The sequence below is a fragment of the Equus asinus genome, chromosome 9 (assembly GCF_041296235.1).
Source record: "Equus asinus isolate D_3611 breed Donkey chromosome 9, EquAss-T2T_v2, whole genome shotgun sequence".
Lineage (NCBI taxonomy): Eukaryota > Metazoa > Chordata > Mammalia > Perissodactyla > Equidae > Equus > Equus asinus.
In genome coordinates this window covers 70,080,250-70,096,478 of record NC_091798.1, presented here as the reverse complement: position 1 = coordinate 70,096,478, position 16,229 = coordinate 70,080,250, and the positions used below count along the sequence as shown (strand labels likewise).

General features: G+C 39.0%; 1 protein-coding gene across 10 annotated transcripts in view; it reads left to right on the top strand.

The window, feature by feature from the left end:
- The window catches only part of MACIR (macrophage immunometabolism regulator), a 178,798-nt gene that overhangs the window by 21,552 nt on the left and 141,017 nt on the right, over positions 1-16,229 (top strand). For 3 of the 10 annotated variants that reach the window (XR_011505923.1, XR_011505922.1, XR_011505924.1), the window contains exon 3: positions 7,951-8,011. The exons of the other annotated variants lie outside the window; for them this stretch is intronic. The gene's annotated coding sequence lies outside the window, so the exon portion shown is untranslated. The remainder of the gene's footprint in view (positions 1-7,950; positions 8,012-16,229) is intronic. 10 annotated transcript variants of the gene reach the window in all.

Below are 16,229 nucleotides of genomic sequence, written 5' to 3'. Positions count from 1 at the left end.
TTAGATTTTCTTTAAATCTTTCCTTGCTTTTTTTGAGGAACCTTTTGGCTAGAATAGAGATACCGGAGAATACACAACTGAAAGTGTGACTTCCCCCATGGGGCCAGGTCACTCTGTTTAGAAATCCTAGGAAATGCTGAAAGTGATAACGGTTCTTAATTTGTGAATAGAAGACTCATAAAAGCTACCTCATTTGTGTTATGCTAGATTTGTAGTGTGATTAGTAACGAGAGAAGGTTCCTCTGTGTATTGACAACCAGATGTTCTGATCTTGGGAGGCTACAGATGGAATGCTCAGAGAACTGTGATGGATTTTATATCAAGTGTTATAAAAGCAAACAAATCCTTGTTTGAAATAGAACCACCAAGACCAAACTGTTGTAATTTATCTGTAGGAATTGACGCTCCTTCAGATTCGTGATTCAACCTTTCTTTATTCATCCACCAAATATTCATTGTGATATATTGTGTGCCAGGCACAGTGATAAGTCATGAGAATACAAGGTGAGTAAACACAGAAGCCATAGCCGGGAACAAATAGTTGCCCTTTAAAATGAGTGCTGCTAATAAACAGAGGTTGAAGACTTTTTGAGCACACAGAGGAGAATGTTCCTAATTCTACCTTGAGTGGGGGGAAATCTTCACCAGGGAAGCTATGCTTGGGGCGTGGAGGGTAAATAGGAGTTTGCCAGGTGGGTGGGAGGGTGAGGGCCTCCCAGGCAGAAGAGAATGTTGTATGGGAATATAAACAGGAAGTGGCCTCAGGGTTCATCCATTCTACTTTTCCTGCTATCCAAACCAACCTGGACAGAAGTATGTCATAGATCTTTCTAAAACTCTCCAGGAAAGGAAATCATGCTGTCACTAGTGTAGTTTGACCCACGTTTTCAGGTGAAAAATTTAGCAGTGAAATTTCAAATCATGGTACTTAAACTGACAAACAAAATTGTACAATCAGCATTCCTCCTAATCCGACACGCTTTTCGCCTTAAAGTAGCCCCCCCAGTCTCACGGACCCTCTCGTCTTTTGTGGGTCTCCAGTGGTCCAGAGTTTTCACAGATGTTAGCTGCATCTGTATCTGGAAGAGGAGTAAGCTTTTGGGTACCAAGTAGCCACTTTTAGCCCCTGTTTGGGAACATTGCTGGAAACTCTGGGCCCTGAGAGAAGGTCCAAGATGCTCCTACCGCACCATCAGCCTGGTAAGAAGGGCGGGGAGGGAATCCAGCTTGCTGTCTCTCCACTGCTCGTGTTCTTCCCCAGGCGGAACAGAATGCCCTGCTCAGCAGGCTCCAAAACTCATCCTTAACAAGTGCTGTTTTAAGATGAGAGGATGTTGTTTTGGGAAACACAGTGCTCATGAGGCTCTGATGTTTCAGCCAACTCCATCAGTAGAACCTTACCCTGGGCCAAGTTTGTCTAACCACTGCAACCATTCCCAGAATTCTCTCCTGCATGCCTGTTTCTCTGACTTAAAAGGACTGTTTGCTGGAGGAAAAGGGGAGAGGAGCAGGTGGAAATATCTGTGGACCGTTATTTTTTTTTTTAACTTGAGGGATTTTTAATAGTTAAAAGCTTATTTCTCAGTTTCCCTCTCTTTGCTTAAGGACCCAGTTGTAAAGAAAGAAAATACTGAAAGAGCTAAAATGCTTGGCTCTTTCACATAATGTCCTATAATTGTGGCCATCTTGCTTTTGTGGTTTTAAAGATAACCAATCCTAGCAGGATATGGTTGATCATGAGCCTTAGTTTCATTTTTTTATAAAATGGAAAAAGTAATTTCTACTTTACAGTTCTTATGAGAATTAGACATAATGTATATAAAATAAAATGCCTCTACGTAGTAGTTGCTGAATAAAAGGCAGCCATTGGCAGTAATAAAAACAGTCTTTGAAACCCCTGATTTACCGTGTCTTTATTTACCCCACAACTGCTTTAAAAAGGTTATACATAGTAAAATAAAAGCATTACATTTAAATTTTAAGTATTTTGAATAAAATGTTGCAAAATCTCAAAACGTGTGTGTGTTTGTGAGTTGTGGGTGAATATATGTTGCCCCTCACAGTGGGCTAAACTTGTGTTTTCTGAATTAGGCTGTTGACATGTGGTGCAAACAAGAGCCCCTTGGGTGTGGGAAGAAAAGATTAAACCTGCTTTTAAAATATTTTTTATCTTATCCTTTAAAAATTTTTATTTGTTCTATATGTCATGTATATTGTTTGGCAGTATAGTAGTAAATGCACAAAATATATAAGTAAGTATAAGAATATTGGAGATATCAACTCAATTTTTTAAACTTTTTTTTAAACTCACGACCATAAGCGTTTGGAAATCACTGATTTAAATGGCCATGGCCATTATAACATGAAAATTCTTCTCTTTGAGTCCAATTTTACCTTCTTGGAATCTTATTAATGTTTGAACATGGGCTTGAGATTTGGCAAGATTAAAAGATAAGAACCATTTTTAGATACGTAGAGACAGTTTATTTTGATTTTTCTTTTACATCTCTTTGCTAGTAATATTCTGTTCAGTACTGTAGTTTTAAAATTTCTTGGATTTGCTTTCTAGTTCCCAATTCGAGGACTTGTTACAATTTGGGAAATAAAGGGGACCAGAACAGAGCCCGCCTGTCTCAATAGGTTTCTGAAGTTTGTGCTGTGAACCTTTCCTTGTGCGCGCGTTCTGGTTTTGGTTAGGGACTTCTGAACCATGTGCAGAAACATTGCTGAATATCCCATTTGCAGAATCCATTCTTTGTGCCTTGAGTGAGGTTGTGTTCTTTTTTTTTCTTTTTTAAAGATTGGCACCTGGGCTAACAGCTGTTGCCAATCTTTTTTTTTTTTTTTTCTGCTTTATCTCCCCAACACCCCCCACCCCGTACACAGTTGTACATCTTAGTTGCATGTCTTCTAGTTGTGGGATGTGGGACGCTGCCTCAATGTGGCCTGATGAGCGGTGCCGTGTCCGCGCCCAGGATCAGAACCCTGGGCCGCCGCAGCGGAGCATGCGAAATTAACCACTCAGCCACAGAGCTGGCCCCAAGGTTGTGTTCTTGTCAATGGTTTTTAGTCATGTCTTTTGAGAGCTTTACCCTTCAGAACTTTTACTTCTTATCCCATAATTTTTTCAGGCAGCCGTCTCTGACAATTTGAAGATTTTTTTAAAAAAAGTTTAGCAGAATTCCTAATCTCATTCTTTGGCCTGTGATGCTCATAGAATATGTCTTTCCAGAGATCAGTTTCTCTTACATTGACAGGTAAATTGTTCATGTGGTTACTATCCTATCCTATCCTATCTGGGAAAAACAAAAAAGAGTAAAACCAGAGACTGTGTTCTGATACGCTGTTGCCAGAAACTTTGGCAACAAAGGGGTAAATAACAATGACAGAAAGTGATCTCTTCCTTCTTTTCTCCCGCTCCTACTCCTTTCCCTCTTCGATGCGACTTCTAAGAGCTGAGGTTGACCCCACCCTCTGTAAACCCAGGCTGTGCCTACTCAAGCACAGCATGTAAGGCACTGGGTTATGTGTGGTCCAAGGAGCTTCCTCCTGGGAACCCACACATTGTTCTCTCCATCTTTAGGACCAGCCAGCTCTCATCAAACTGTATAGTGTAAGGTACCCATGGAAACAGTTATTTGCTACAGTTAGCTACAGCTAACTTGCTGTAAGGCATACATGTTACTTTTATGTAATAAGAAAGGACATCCATTTTCATCATTTCCTTACTCTTCTTATAGAGAAGAAAATATTTACATGTACCATACCCTGCATGTTTACGTCTCTCCATTAGACTTGTTTGGCTATCATCTCAATGTCTGGTCCAGTTTCTAGTGTTCTTTTCTGTTTGTTTTTAGAGTTGTTTTTGTTTTGCCTAGGGTAAATTGAGAACCCAGAGGGGAAATTTTCAATTATTTCTGCTGGGGTTTTCCTGGGTTGCTAACAATGCCCGTATTTGTCGTCTAGCCACCGTGCAAACTGCCTTTGACAAGGACTGTTGGGAGTTTGGCTTGTCTTCATTTTTCCTATAGAAATATATTAGCCATCTTTTGATCTTTCTTCCAAAAATCTCTTATGACTGATGCAGCTTGCTTTTTCATAGCTTCTGAAGTAAAAACAAATTTGTCTTTTTCCTGCACAACTGTAGAATTCTTGGTTCCATGACAAAACCTCAAAATGACATTAATTCTTCCCTTGAAGGCTTTGTAATATATCTGAAAGATGAACAAATTGTCAAGAAAGAAAAGATCAAATTTTATTTGGTTGCAAATGGAAAAGGCAAAAGGCTGTTTGGCTTAAATCTGTGTTCACTGTACCTCTGTAGCCGCTAGTTTTAATAAAAACAACTGAGGCAATGGAAGATTGGGGTGTGTGAGTGTGTGACTGGACCTTTTTGAAATTACAGAAATTCTCAAAACATTTTGTACCTAAAGGCTTTTCAAAGCAGTATTCCATTCATACAAATTTAGCTACATAATCAGGGTTTATAGCAGCCCTCTGTGCGGTTGGTTGCTCCATCAAGAATTTGTACTAACAAGCCTGTTCTGTGGGCTGTTTAATGAATAACTCTCCATTCACAGACTGCAGTCAACATCCCTCGGGAGTCTCCTTGCCCTTTCTCAAGGCCTGCCTCATATGTGCCATGCCTCATACTCGTTCTATTAGTGTTTTGTTCTGAAATCAGTCACTGTTAAAGAGTATATGTTCCCCCTGCCCCGGCCATTTCCTAAATTCAAAGTGATTAGGTTTATTCAGACTATTCTTTGTGAACCTACAGTGTGCAGGAAACATTTTTGACACAAAACCACAGTAGGTAGTAGGTGGCTCTTAAAGATGATGGTTAGGGGCCGGCCCCATGGCTGAGTGGTTAAGTTCGTGCACTCCACTTCGGTGACCCTGGGTTTCACCCGTTCGCATCCTGGGTGTGGACCTAGCACCGCTCATCAAGCCGTGCTGAGGCGGCATCCCACATAGCAGAACTAGAAGGACCTGCAACTAGAATATACAACTATGTACTGGGGAGAAGAAGAAGAAGAAGAAGAAAAAAGATTGGCAATAGATGTTAGCTCAGGGCCAATCTTTAAAAAAAAAAGGTGATGGTTAGTGGTCAGAAAGACTATGAATTTTCCCTAAGTTAAATATTGCCTGTTTTTTGTTTTGTGTAAACATAACCACAGTATCATGGAGTTGGGTTGTCGTGACAGTTTAATCATTGGTTTGACATCTTGATAATAGTTACGTTCTATCATTGATGTACTATTCAAGGAACTTTGAAATTACTATTCTAAAATGAGATAAAGAATCTTCACAAATAAATAATTTCACTTAATGTTTGAAGGAATATGGGAATAAAAGGCCTCAGTATGATCAAGTCAGCCTATGTATGAGGGTTTCGGAATAATTGCTCTAGATTTGTTCAAATCCTTATGACACTAATAGTGTCAGAAATGAAAGTGCAAACAATACGGAAACTGAGAAAAAAATCTAAGTTGGTTCAGTAACACTCACGTCCTGCCTTTTTTTTTTTTTATTATCACCTGGTTTAGAGTTAAAAATAACTTTTCAATTGCAGACTTCCAAGTTTGTCCCAATGTTCTCAGAGCCGTGGGCTATATGTGGATGCACAGTGTGTGTTAACAGTACTTTTGTAACCGTCTCGGGAATTTTAAAATGACTTGTTATTTCTGTGAAATCATAAAAAAAAGTGACTGCTGAAATATGCAAGAATTAGAGCAAGGTGATAGAATCTGGAGCACCTTATAAAAGCCTGACCTTACTCTTTAATTCATTTAACTCCCACACAATTTTTTCTTCTCAAATGTTTGATTAAGCTGTAGTTGGTTTTTGTTGATTAGGGTAATTATGCCAGAATGACTTTAAAATCTCTTTGCATTTAGCTTGGGCACTTCTTGTAATCACTTAGAGAGGGACAAGAGTGTCCCTCTCTAAGATTTCCGAGGGTAGGGCGGTGGGGGAGACCTCCTGGGAAATAGCGAGATGAGTTTAGGGAAGCGGTTGTCTTTGTTCTGCATATGGTTTAGCTACTCAGCGCAGCTAAGGTCGGCCATTGCATTGAAAGATGCGTGATGGGGAAGGAGCCACGTCCATGTGAAAGCGAGCAGCCGAATATGCAATGGGAAGAACATGGGTCTTAAAATCAGACAAAATCTGGATTTGAATTCTGGGCTTGAACCCTGGTGTTGACACTTTTAACTGTATGACCTTGAGCAACTGTCTTTGCGACTCAGTTTTTAAAATTTATTGTGGAGGCTGTGAGCTAAGTTTGCACGTCGTTGCTTAGCACAGTGTCTGGTGCAATAGTTACTCTTTTTTTTTTCTCCACCTTACTTGTGATGAAAGAATAGACATCTATTCACCTTTGGCATGTAATTAAGGATGTTTGCATCATTCATTTTTATTGACTTTTCATTTTTTTGTCATTAAAATAATGCCATAGATCTCACAGAGCATGAAAACTCAGTTTAAAAACAATTTCGGGCATTTTCTTCTGCTATGAAGAACAAGTTACTCTCTCAAGATATCTTTTATATTTGATGTCCTGCAATAGAAGTGATATGACTTATGTCAAATCTGAATCAAGTTTCCAAGAAGAGTGTCAACCAGTTGTGCATTTGCTCCTAGCTGAATCCTAAAATGACTTTCATTTCTCTCATATAGATGCCTCATTTTAATGGTGAAGGCAATTCATGAAAATAATGCAAAATCAAACCTGCCTATCAAGATAAAACAGTCTCTAGCCCACTGATTTAAAGTTAAGAACAAACAATGAACAAATAAAAACCCATGCCCTTCCATGGCTAAACTACAATGCATCCTTTAGACAGATTGTAAAATAAATGGAATTATGTAACTTATACACATTAAGAAAGCATTTCTAAACTGCTTCTAAGCCTAGACCAATAGGTTAGTTAGTTACAACAGGTTAGACTTCAAAATATTTTCTTAATGTTTTCTGATATATAGTGATAATTAAATACACATCCTCTTGGAATCAGATATTACAGTGTAGCTAAACAAATTAAATTGAAAATTAATTTAGAGGCTAAGTGTTGAGGTGGAAATGTAGGCTTACCTTGGTTTCAGAAATTACCTTTTAAATAAGGTATAATAAAACTTTGGTCCTGAGTCTTTTTTGGTTATTAAATCAGTTTCATATTTGGTGTAATTCTAGGTTAAGACCTTCTAACCGTTCCTCTCTCAGTCCGAAGTCATTAATTGAGTGGATCATTAATTGTGTAGGATCCTAAAGGTTGTTGGGTTTCATTATTATATCAACTTATGAATTCAGTTTTGAAATGTAAGAACAATTGCAAATTTAATACTGGAAATCATGGTAACTAGTTTTCCTAAGTTATTTTTTGTTGATTCTGTTGGGGTAGGGGATCCGCTTTCCCTGTGATTCCATAACCTACTTAATTAATACTTGATGGCACATCAGTTTGATGCGTTTGTGCCCTGAAATTGCTTACTTTGAGAGCAGCAGGTTTCTCTAAGGAGTATTTACTTGAGACTTTTTTCTTTTTCCCTTGGTGGTACAAGTCAGGAATTTTCTAGACCAAACCAGAACTATCCTGATGAATATAACCTCATTTACACATTAAGAAGAATGTCCTGTTAGGTCTAGTCTGTCACAAGGGAAATAATTGTTCCTTTAACATACAAAGAAAGGGCAAAGTTAAATATAGCAGATAATCTCAACGCACTGAACATGCTGAGGACCCATAAGTATAGCTATTTTCAATTTGAGCTCCCTAAATGGGGGCAGTAAGCGTAGGAGCCTGTGGTTAGCTGGAATGAATGAGAAACATCAGTGGTGACCTTTGCATCAGAGGAAAGACATCATTCTGCTTCTGGCTTTTCACAGCTTATGTGTTTGTGTTTTTAATGTATGACTGAACCTGAAAGTTCATCTCTAATCTTGATCCACAGGGAAATGGCAGAAATCCTAACCAGCCAAATGATACAACTTTAAATTTCCTGTGGAGGAAAGGTCAGTAATGTTCTGTTCACTGGGGACAATCTCAGCACAGCAAGCAATCCTTCTGATTAAAATTCCTGTTGAGAGCTAGTGATTTGTCTGATTGAAAAGTTAAGTAGGTCCTTAATCACCTAGATAAGATGACATCACTGAGGCATCATAAACTGCCCAACAGATGAATAACCCCTCTCAAATATCAACTTCATTTTCAAATTGGAAAACAAAAACATAGGGCTGCCATTTAATAGCAACTATTTATAGTTCTGTGATGTAAGGCCTCCAGTTTCCTATAATTCCCATTGTTTTCTAAAAATAAAGACCCATTTAACCGAGGACGACTGACAAGTGATCTTGTGATGGATTTGAGTTATTGTTCAGTGTGTAAGACTAGGGAGAGTAGCACAACATCATGTCAGCACTGCTGGAAACCTCTGGCTTGACGGGGCACCCGCTGCCTTTGTCCTCTGTAAATACCTGTTTGCACACTGGTACTGTTGAGAAAATAACACTCTTGTGGTTGGTTTCTGCTTTTCCAGTTGAAAACACAGGCCTTTTAAAAGATGAGCACACAGCCAGCATATTTAGTTGAATCAAGCGACAGACCTAATGAATTAGGTCAGCGTCAAGATCCAGCTCCCCTCCCCCATCCTTAAAGTTCTTGTTTTTAAACGTGGGAATTTTGTATCTGTATCACCTACATCTGACTAGGGCCTTCCTATGAAGTCTCAAGATAGCCTTTATCCTGAATTAAAATAACCTGAGATGCACTATTTTAACTAGAGGTCAACAAAATGATGTTACGTCCTTGTTAATGTTACTAATATTAGATTTTACTTGGCAGTCCCTCGTTATACTTTACTTCTATATTTTCTGTCTCAATTTTTATGTGCACTGCACTGCAGTGTCTATTGTTTTCTTTCTGGTAAGCCAGAAGAAAGTAATGAAAAATAAAAGTTAAGAAAAGACATACATGCCGATTAGGTGCATTTCCAGTCCTGCTTTGCAATCACATGTACTTCCTGTCTTCCCCTGCTTCATGGGGTATGCAGGGAGCTCCTGAGGAGAGCCAGGGACTGTGTCTGATTCCAGAAAGGCCCTGAGAGCCCTTGTTTGAGGCTGCTCATCCTGTCAGTGCTGAAGGGCTGAAGGAGAATGTGGGGTTTCTCACAACTGGTAAACCCTGACATTTTGTCTTTAGTCTCTTTTCAGTGTGAACTCTGTCAGATACTCTGAGAAGACACCCAATTACAGTCTGAATTGCTATCCACTGTCTCAAACTGCTCAAGAAAAGGGCCTTCTTTTCCAGAATATGATAGCATATGTGTTTTCCGAGCTTTGAGCTTTTCATATGAAATGACAATAAATTGTGCATGAAGGTGAAACACTGAGGATGATGCAGCCTCATTAAATTGAATTTAGTGGATGGTTAATTCTGATGACTCTGAGATATTGCTCATTCTGAAGTAGGCACGTTGGTGCCAGGAAAGTCCTTGATGCGTTTGGCGTGGAACTGTGACATTTAGCTATTAGGCTAGAGTGAAATATTTCGAATAGAGCTGAGGGCTAAGAACTCGAGTGGTCTCACTTCTAATGCATTTGGGTAGTTCTCTGTGTGCCTAATTACAATTAAGAATATTATAGATTTCCTAAGTAGTAAATATATATATGGTCTTTATTCAAATGGATTTGGCAGGCTTACTGGTCACATAAATTTGGGATCTATTTTTAAATGTCTACATTGCACATTTTCAATTATCAGAATGCAACCATGCATTGTGTGTGAAAATGAATTTAAAATGAGGAACAATAACTGAAATATATGACAAAGGGGGAAACACTAACGCTTAGTAGGTTTTACAAAACAAAATAATTTCATTTTTTTTTTTAAAGGATACATATTGTAGGAAGCAAGGAACAAATGAAGACAAGTTCATGGACTGAAACCTTGATAAAAGTTTCTCTGTGGACAAATAAAATAATCATAAAAATGGAAAAAAATAAAATCCTTTAAACATTTTTGCTGAGCCCAACGTGCAGTTTCACACTACTAAGTATTGATAAGGCTGGGGAACCCCGAGAAGGGGAATAGAGCTTTCTCTGACCGTTCATGTACAATTAGCTACAGGTGTTGTGTCGTGAGTGGTAATCTGAATTTTAACCCCAGTTCTGTAGTATCCACTTTCAAGGCCTTGCTGCTGTGAAATTATTTTGCTTTGGTACTGAATGGGTTTTCATTAGTGAATCTTCATATTTTAGAGAGAGAAAAAAAGTCAAAACTACCTTGTCTGCTTGGTGACCGTAAGTGCTTTGCGTCGTGATTTGCTGACACTAAGGAGGGGTGTATGTGGGTAACAGACCTTATCACACAGTCTCTGTCTCAAATGCTACTGAGGCTGCACAGGGGTCAGATAAGGACACCAGCAATCTGCAAAAGTGGATTGTTTTCAAGAAGGCTCCAGATGGGATTTTACTTATTTATTTAGATTTCCTTTGGAGATCCATCCAGTTTTGATGCATCAGACATTGATATAAATAAGCAAAACATAATGATCTAGACTTGTCTTTAGTGATTTGTAAGACATCCTATTTTTCTATCATTCTTTGTGATTTTCTACAATTTATTCTGGAAGAGTCTAGAAAAATCACATCTCTCATACCTAGCATAAAAAGTACCCAACAATAGTAATTGACTGTATTTGGCTAAATTTACTACATATTTAGGGGAACTAAAATTTTGAATATTTAATAATGCATTTAAAAATATTTACCAAGGTCAGTATTTTAAATCATTGACTCTGTCAGGGACAGTTTCACCTCCCACTGTATCTAAAATTGCAAAACCACTTCCAACTATCCCTATACACTTTCTCTGCTTTGTTTTTTCTCTTAGCATTTATGATTATCTAACACTCTATCAGAATGTAAACTCCATGAGGGGTGGGATTTTGTCTGTTTTGCTCATTTTTGTGTCTCCATTGCTTAGAACAGTGCCTGGCACATAGTTGGCACCACATAAATATTTGCTGAATGAATAAATAAATAAATTTTAAGAGACACACCATTCATCCATCCATTCATTCACCAGACGTTCATTAAGCAGATACTGTGTGACTGTGTCTCATGCAAGTACCTATCTTGGTTTGTGAGTATATACATTTAGCTAACACTGTATTAAATGTGCAATTCCAAGTTCTCTCATATCCAAGAAGTCTGTGATTTTCAGTGTCTGTGTTCCGTAGGGCCCTACCAATCTGTGAGAATTAACACACAATAAAAAGATTTCCACAGGTATAGTTTAAATACTAACAGTATCTGTTGGAATCACTCTAAGTGGATCACATGCTTTTAGAAAATAGGAAAGAACCAAAGTAAAAAGGAATCTTCAAATCCCACAATTCATGATGTACTTGGCCAAATTAGACCATGCTTTCTGTCACTTGACCATTTTGAAAGGCTACTAAGGTGTTGGGAGCACATGTCTGAATTGGAAATCTGGCTCCACCACTTATTAACACGTCATTTGAGCATATTCTTTAGCCTTTTAGTATCTCAGCGTCTGCATCTGAAAGTTGGCTTGTGATGGGGACGAACAAGATCATGAGCGTGAAGTGCCTAGGATAGTGCCTGGCACGTGGTCTGTTATGTGCTCCTTGGTGTCTGTGTTGCGGTGGGATCTACCCCGCTGAAAACAGTTTCTGTGCCGAACTTGCTTTTGGATTTTGTTTGTTTGTATTTGGAAATAATGCCCATAATATTTTTCTCACATTGGAAGCAAGTGGCAAACTGAATAGAAAATATATTCAGTGCACTAGCACTCTTTCAAATGCTCTACATTTGTTTGCTTTTTAAAATTAAGTACCGTGTCATTCACACTCTCCAATATTTTTGCCTTATTGGAGAAGGAGAAACAATGATTATTAAATGTTATCTAATTATCTTAGCGCAGTGTTGGTGTCACTCTCTAGGGGAGCCCGGGATTATGTACTCTGTGTTCACTGTGTTCCAGAAAGGAAAACAAAAGGATAGAAGTTTGTGAATTCAAGACAAATTTAGGGGGACAGTTTTCACGTGCATTGTATCCTGGGGACTTGCTGTCTGGCATGGTTCCTGGGGGAGTAGATAGAAGGACAAGCACCCAGGAGGCTCTGAGAACTCAAAGTTGTAATGGAATCTCAACTCTACTTCTTTCTGGTTGTGGGATCTTGAACCAGTGCCCTGGCTTTTTACAGAAGCAGAAGAGTGATGAGTGAGTGCTGTGTAGACAGAGGCCCTGGTTTGAATGCCACTGCTAATTAATTAGCTGTAGATTTGGGGCTAAATTGCTGAATCTCTCAAAGTCTTAATTTTCTCATATGTTTATCGGCCATAAAAGAATCTCTCTCAGGGTGCTGGTCAGATAAGGCTTAAGTTAAATCACTTTGTGCTGGACCTGGTACATTAAAGATGCACAGTACTTTGTTGTCGCTATAATGACTCGTAATACCAGCATCTACCTTAAAAGATTTATGGACTAAATGAGAATTATAAAGTGTCTAGTATATGGTACATGTTTTTAAATCTTCTTATCTACTTCTTTCTTGGCTTTCCCTGGAATGGGTGTAATTCTAATACTTCCTGGAGATTAATTTCCACCTTCTACTCCCTTTCTGCTCTCCAGTAGCGTCTCCTCACTGAGTCTCTGTGAGTGACGCTCACACAGTGCATCTCCCCACATCTCTTGCTTCGCGCTCACAAAATGCAAGATTCAGAGGAGGATGGCAAAATGGGCCACTTAGTGAATGCCACACATTTTATCTTTTTGAGCTTTTCCACTGAAAACATACCCACCTACACCCCTCTCTTCTTCCCAAAGATAATTATATCTGCTCAGTACTTAAAATCACAGAATCCTGATGCTAAATAGAGTTTTGTCCAGAGGCAGAAAACTGAGGACCAAAGGGCCAATGCAGCCCAGAGGCATTTTGTTTCACTGTGTAGGGTTGGCTTACGTGCACTTTTGAAAATTTTGAATAAGTCGATAATATTTTTAAAAGTCAGACATTTCAAATTAAAACACACACACAGACTCACATGTATTTCTGGCTGCTCTGGCAAAGTGGCACAATCTGACAACCGTAAGCCCAGAATCCCCCCAGTGACGATGGTCTGGAGTGGAGCAGCAGCTGCCCCTTTCTTTAGTGTCCTCTGTTTAGACCCAGTCACCCACCGCTGTCTTCCTTTATTTACATTACCTACATAGCTGCTGTGCATGCAGCAGGCCAGTTCTTTCCACTTACAGATAAGGGATCTAGAGCCAACCGTGGCTTAGTGATGTTTGCAGATTGCAAGGTGAGTTAGTAACTGAGTGGAGATAAGAATTCTAGTTTTTGGATTCTTGGATCCCTGCTCTTTTTATCCTCTTAGCTAAAATTCATGGAAAATAGTTTATTCAGCTGAGGATACATTTTTAATTTTTTAATGACTAATTTTCAAGCATCTTGGCCCGTTATCTCCTTGGTTAGAACCCAAGCAGGTCTAAATGAATTTGCAGGTTCAGTCTTGCTTTTCAGTCCCATTTCCTTCATTCTGTTTACAGCTCCCAGCTGGACCCACTGCATTCGTTCTCAAGTTGTAAGGCACTGGCCCTGCTTGTAGACAATGTTCAGTGACTATTAGGTGACGTCACTTGGTATCATTCATCCAGGACTGGCAAACTCAGATGCTCACTGGAGCCAGGCACTTAACTTAACTGTGGGTGACAGGCTAGGGTGATCTGGAGACTATCAATCCTGAAGAAAGAGCACAGCCATCCCTCAACTCTAGTTGTCAGTTGTCATGGGGGAATCCTGGTGCTGTCACATCGTTTTATGCTTTTATTTGTTTATTTATGTGTGTGTGTGTGAGGAAGATTGTCCCTGAGCTAAAATCTGTGCCAATTTTTCTCTATTTTATGTGGGATGCCACCACAGCGTGTTGACGAGCAGTGCTAGGTCTGCGCCCAGGATCCGAACCTGTGAACCCAGGGCTGCCAAAGTGGAGCACGTGAACTTAACTACTATGCCACTGGGCTGGCCCCCTATGCTTTTGTTTTTAAGGAAAAGCCCCAAATCACGATTTTATATAAAATCTTCTTGCTTTAGATTTGGCAATTAATCCACATTTGTAAATAAAACTGTTTTGTCTAAAGAGAACAAAGCTTCAGCAATTTGTGGCCTCTGCCAGGGTGTCCAAGTGAAAAAATGAACAGCTGACTAATACAACCCCTACTAGTGGAAGGGAGGGGCAAAGAGAGGTACACAGAAAGAGCAGAAGCTTTGGTTTTAGACAGACTTGGATCTGAATCTTAATTCGAACACTACACCTATGTGATACTGGCCAAATTACTTCATCTCTGAGTTTCAAAACCCTCATCTGAAAAATGCCTTTAATGATACCTTAGGGTGTTGATGTGAGGACCAAAGGGAGAATGTAGGTACAATGCTTGGCGCAGAACAGGCACTGAGATGATCTCAGCTCCATTCTTCTTCTGGTGATATCAGCTTGGTTTTTGCAGGATGGTGCATTTGAATTTAATTCTTGTTGCTTTGTTTCTTTTTTCTATCTCAGGGTACCATGAAAGTGGTGGGTTGAAGACTGCTCCTACTCTCTTGGTTTCCTCATGAGTGCTCCCTCAGATCCAGGACTGAAAGTGATCTTTTAGAAAAAGATAAGCTGTATTAAATGTTAGTTGGTACAATTAAAATACATTTCAAACAAGCTATTATTTATGGCATTAAAACAGATATCAGCAATTAAATACATTCAAATATAGTATTACAAGGTAACAATTCACTGAGAGAAAATATGCTATATTCCCAAGCAGTATTTCAATTAAAACAACACATACATATCAGAACAATCCTGAAATGCTGGCAAATTCAGATGTTCCACTTTATTTTTAGACATATTTCAGTACTCATGGCAAAAGGATATATTTTCTAGTTTTTTTTTTCCTGGAAAAATTAAGATATTCTGTATTAAATTTGGATGAACTTTGAGAGAATTCTAAATGCCTATGTGAGTAATGAAAGCTTTTAGACAGACAGGTGACAAAAGAGATGCCCACCTTCTCTGTTGATGTCACCTCAGGAAACTGGGGGTGGGGCTGGAGGTGGGGAGCGAGATTAAGTAACTATAAACAGAATTATGGGATTTAGAGCTTCTACCTACTGACTCTGTTATTAGCCAATTAGAAATTCTTTGATTTGTAGCAGTTCTTGGGTTAAGGAAGGAAATAAGAAAAACCACAAAGAAAGAATGGAGTCAAGGGTCACCAAACCAACTATACCCCATACTGGGATGGTGCCAGAGGCAGGAAATCCATTCCCCATCCATTTCCCTCTTTGCCCTTGCCAATAGATACACCCCTTTTTCTTTTTTTCAGTAGGTGGCAAGTTTTAATTCCCTAGACATTTCTAAGTTTAGCGGAAATGTTCTCATGGAAAGATAAAAAATATTTGATAAAAATCTTTTTATATATTTCCCTATAATTTCTCCTGTAGCTTAGAAGTGGTCTAAGAGTTGTATGATGTAGCCGTTGCTAGGGAAACTTGCTTTTTAGTGAGCAGCAATTTTCCAAAGCAGATGCATTTCCTCTCTTACTAATGAGTGTGTAAATGGTACCTCTATTGCTTTTTGCCTCTATATTTTGGAAACAACTTGAACTATTTGCTTAGGACAGCAGACATCTGCTTTATAAAACTGAAGCAGATAGACTCCTAGAATATCTTATTTATATGCAACTTGTGCTGCATATTTCAAAAGCACATTTGCTGTTTTGCACTTTCTTGTTAGAAGACATTTTACACCTGTTAGTGGCAAAAATAATTGCTTAGATTAAAGAAAAGTCCTCCCTAAAAGGTTTAATTATGTTTCGTTGCATTGTGCATTTCGTTCCCACCAGTCTCACGGTAGAGAGGGGGACTTTCCTGATTTGAGCTGGGAAGCAGGCTGGAAGTCGTGCTGCATAATAGCAAACTGAATATTGTTATGCAAAGTTGAGTGGGACCAAGGCTATTTCAGAGGCAATAACGTTTCCTTCCAGTTCACTGATCCACTAATTTCTATTCACTTTAAACTGCTCCTGTATTTTTCGAAGAAAAAAAGCTATTTTCTACCATTTGCACTGTTCTAATCTTTGGCTTTGTACAGAATCTGCCTGGATAACAAGGAGGAATGGTCACCCTGTAGCTTTTACGGACAGCTGGTAATG